Here is a 4674-nt window from a genome sequence, read left to right as displayed (position 1 = left end):
TTTACTTATTCAGCTTTGAATTCTGGAAGCTTTTATTAAGTGTCTGCAATGTACACAGTCTTGAATGTTTTGAGAGATACAAAAGAAGGGGAGGATGTGTTTTTTAAGAATTTGGAGGTTTGGCAAAGTCTTGACTTCTATTTATATTGCAAATGATTTTAACAGTAATAATTTTTATTTTTATTTATTTTTTCACTATATCATTTTAATCCCAGATCCAGCTTTGCCATGAAAATCTCACTTATTAAAGCAACTAAATTTCAGTTTTTGCTTAAGCTAGTTTGAGTTGTCTCCTGCAACACAGTTTTGACCAACAACTGTACTATATTTGTGGAGGAATAAATATAGATGGGAATCCATAGACACCAATAGGTTTCATTTTGATGGGATACTTTGAGAAACTGTAAAATGTCAGGACAAATCCTGGGAACTGATTTGTATATATGCCTCTGTGCCCTGGTTGAGGAGAGAAATATGGAGCTTCCCAAGTCCTCCAGATACAAATTCATTCATTGCTGGGTCAAGGATCTCCTGTAATCTCTAGGAGTTTGAATGATTGGTTTGAGCAAAGGGAAAGTTCACAAATCTATTTTCTTTCCAGAATACAACAAAATTGGGCTGGCCGGGTGATTTGGTACACAGAGAGTTGTACATTTGCTCTCAAAGACTAGAACATCAGAGAGAGCACATTATGTAGAAGTACAATATAGTCACAGAGTTAGTTAGGCCTGATCTCAAACTCAGGGTCTGTCATTTACCTGCTGTGTGGACATGGGCAAATCCCTTGATCTCTCAGTGTCTTCAATCGCCCAAGCTGTAAAATAAGGACAGTCTTACCCTAATTAGGATTTGTTGTGAGTAAATTGAATAAAGTCTGTAAGATTCTTAGGATAGTTTTGACCCATTGATGGAAACTATTATTATCAGCACCAATAGAAGAACCATATAAGTATTCCTAGTGAGTTCTGTAGTGATAGCCGTAAACTCTTTTCTAAAGGTAATACAAATGTGTTCTTCAACATGTCTGGTCACTGTAGATGTGGGAGATGTTTAAGCTATTTGAGAAAGTGAGAAACATGACACCAAGATTCTGTGGGAGGGGCCACTGGTATCTCTGATACAGGGAGATGCTAATGTTAAGAATTGTCATCTTGGAAAGATGCTGGCCTGTCTGAGCCATGGTTGGGGGCAGCAGGTAGTGGTTTAGACCAAGAGAGTAGAGGTTTGCTCTATTCCAGTGGGAGTCCTCTTGGAATAAGGGAGCCAGAGTACCTCTCATGGAAGGATCAAGATGATTAGACTCTTGTAGACACTTCACTGAGGTGAGAACACTATAATTTTCCACTGTGTTTCTTTGTGGGAAAGAGTCAGGGTCAGAAATTCTGGGGTTTGAGCTAGTTATAGAAATTCTCAAATAGTTACCAGACCCCTGGTTTCTAGCTGGAGAGCGTATTTGAAAGCTTACTTAGGATTTTTAACCTACTAATATCTATGTATTATTTGTATATAGTGTGGTCTAAATCCTTGTTGCCCAGAGTGTAGTTTTCAGACCCAGAGCCTGAGTATTTTTGGGAGGCTGGTTAGATACACAAAACTTAGGCCTAAACCCTAATCTATGGAGTCAGAATCTGCGATTTAACAAGGTGATTTGCATGTCCATTAAAGTTGAAGTCAGTGTTAAGGTTAAGACTAACAATGTAGTTATGAGTCTTTCCCCACTGTACATGGTAACAATTAGAACTTGACAGCCAATGGGCAGCTGGTGTGAGAGCAGGGAACTGGGATCTTGAAAGTATCCCTGGACACTGGGGTTAGGAATCTTCTGTGAGAAGGACATGCTTTAATCTGTGTTCTATCCCCAGAATAAGGGTATAATATAGCACCAGGTGTGTTGGAGGGAGAAATCTAAGACAACAGCCCTCTGTGGAATGCTGAGTACAAGGCTCCCATTCTCCTCCCCAAGAAACCAGGGGAGGGGAATAATAGGCTGTTGTGTGAGTCAGCATATTTCTCACATACAGCAGTATTAGTAGGGATTAGCTACCCAGAGCTAACTTGTTCACAGAGAAGGATATTTTTTTCTTAATACCAGGAGTTACACTTTGGTATTTTCTATTTTGAAAGAGTCATCCACTTGTAACACTCACCCTTCCCACATACACACACACCCAAATGAACAAAATCTAATTTTGTTAGAGGAAAAGAAAAGCATCTGATCCACTTGAAAAATGAGCCAAATTTGGCAGCAAGCATGTGGGATTTATCCAAACTGCCTAGAATTATATTTGAATCTACAAATCTTGACACTCCATCCATGTAGAAGCAAAGCCATGCATGAGCCCAGACTGACAAAAAGCTTTAAAGCATTGGAAGTGAGGAATAATAGTATTAAAGCAGCAAGTCACTCTAAATACTCCCAGTGAGTGGAGAAACTGGCACCCTTCTCTAAATATAGGACCAGGCCTGGAGATTATACAAGTGCAACCAAACTAGTGTTTTGCAGGAACTTTCTGCCAGAGGGGAACTGGCAGGGCAACCATCCAAAAGATAATCCAATTTTGCAGTTAAGTCTGAACGTGGGGGCATATGTGAAGTCCTTGACTCAGGATGGGGATGAAACCAGGCACTCTCCAAAGATGATACCTCTCTGAAGGAGAAGATGGTTCAGTGTAAGAGAAAAGACCCCAGCCACCTCTTTAGCCTTTTAGTGCTATTGTTAGCCAAGGTAGCTGGGCATGCACCAATGAAGAGCCTGCAGTGGAAGTGGGTGGGCTGGTAGCATGACAGTTCTGGAAGTCAGTAGTCAGGTTAGCCTGGAAGCCAGAAGACTTGGTAGGCACCTCAGTAAGAAGCAACTGGCTCAAAGTTGTTTGTGGCAAGACTCAAAGCCCCTGAAGTGTGATGGGTTGAGTGGGAAAGACAGAAATGAGAGGGAGAGAGTGGAGGTACTCTGAGAGAGTGGATCAGAAGGGGAATTTCCTATCTCAGGACTTGTAGGTGGACACAACCCCTTAGAAGATCTAATTAGCTGATGACTATGTGGGCACAGAGCAACAACTTATAGGCAAACTCTACAAAACATTTGCTTGCAAAAGTTGATATAGAAAGGAGGCAGATGTGGCTTCTTTAAATTCATAAATTCATTTTTTAAAAAAGATTTCATTTATTTGACAGAGAGAGATCACAAGTAGACAGAGAGGCAGGCAGAGAGGTGGGGGGGAAGAAGGCTCCCTGCCCAGCAGAGAGCCCGATGCGGGGCTTGATCCCAGGACCCTGAGATCTTGACCTGAGCCGAAGGGACAGGCTTTAACCCATTGAGCCACCCAGGCGCCCCTTTAAATTCATTGTTTTTCTTTTTTCTTTTTTTATTTTTAGCTCCTAAAGAAAATATCAGATGTGTTAAATCACCAGTTAATCACTGTATTCACAATTTAGTTACACAAGCCTCCAACTAGAACATCTCCTGTTGGCCTCACCTTTTGGGTATTCTACATATTCTAGGTAGTGGCATCAATGCCATGGCTTGCTATTTGGAAATAATTGAATAAATCTGAAGGTTAGGGACATGTATATTTTTGGCACTGTAAGTATAAATGTGATACTGGAGTGCAGAAAGGGAGTTATATTTTCCATATTCAATGAGTCTTGATTTAATTTAGTGCAACTATTAATTAAAATAGTTTATCACTCAATATAAGTGATTTCCAAATGAGCAAAATCACTCACATCTGTCAGGCTGCTACTATTGCTGCATGTTTCCTGTTATAGGGTCTTATGAGTTTTTCTCAAATTACGTTCTGTGTTTCAGAATGGTTGAAATTGCAGGGGCAGCTATATTCTTCCAGAAAATACTCTTCTGGTTCTTTTTTTCTTATTGACCAATACAAATGAGTAGTGGTGGGAAATCATCGAGGCTTGTGAGTCTCAGGTGGCATACATTTTGTGTTGATTCCAATTAATACAAATAGATGAAATGTGTATTCATTATAGTGGGAGTTACACAATTAAGGGTCATATAAAAGGTTAAAATTCAAGTTATTTACCAGGAAGTAAATTTCTCCAAAGGAAATAATAACAGCCAAAATATCATTAAGTTTAACATGTCACAAGCATTGCTCTAGTGCAAAGGTCAGCAAACTACAGCCCTCATGTCAAATCTGGCCCACTGCCTATTTTTGTAAATAAAGTTTTATTGGAACTCAACCACTCATTTGTTTACATATTGTTTATAGTTGCTTCCCATTTTGGGGTGTTGAGAGATGTCTTGAAGAGCCTACGATATGAAAAAATCTACTTCACAGAAAAAATCTACCCAAATCTGCTTTACTGTTCTACATGTCTTAAAAACTCCAGGGAATGTTCTTTGTTCCCTATGAGGAAACTGATGTGTAGAGAATTTTAGCAACCTGCTCAAAATCACACAGTCGGTGGAAGAGATGGGATTCCAGCTCTCTCAGGCTGCCTCCAGAACTGTTTCTCTTACTGCTTAGGGGCTGACAGAGATTTTTCTGTGTTTAAAATTTCTCTTTCCGTCTTGCTTGCTTTAAAATCCTACTCTAGGTTTTTTTATAATAATTTTACTTCCTTGCTCAATTTACAAAAGTAATGGGGAATTAAAAAACAATTTCCATTCCATTCCCTCAACCAATTCCTATTCCTTTTCCATTCTATTCC

The sequence above is a fragment of the Lutra lutra genome, chromosome 6 (assembly GCF_902655055.1).
Source record: "Lutra lutra chromosome 6, mLutLut1.2, whole genome shotgun sequence".
NCBI lineage: Eukaryota > Metazoa > Chordata > Mammalia > Carnivora > Mustelidae > Lutra > Lutra lutra.
The sequence above is the reverse complement of the archived record's forward strand: the minus strand, read 5'-3'. Positions refer to the sequence as shown.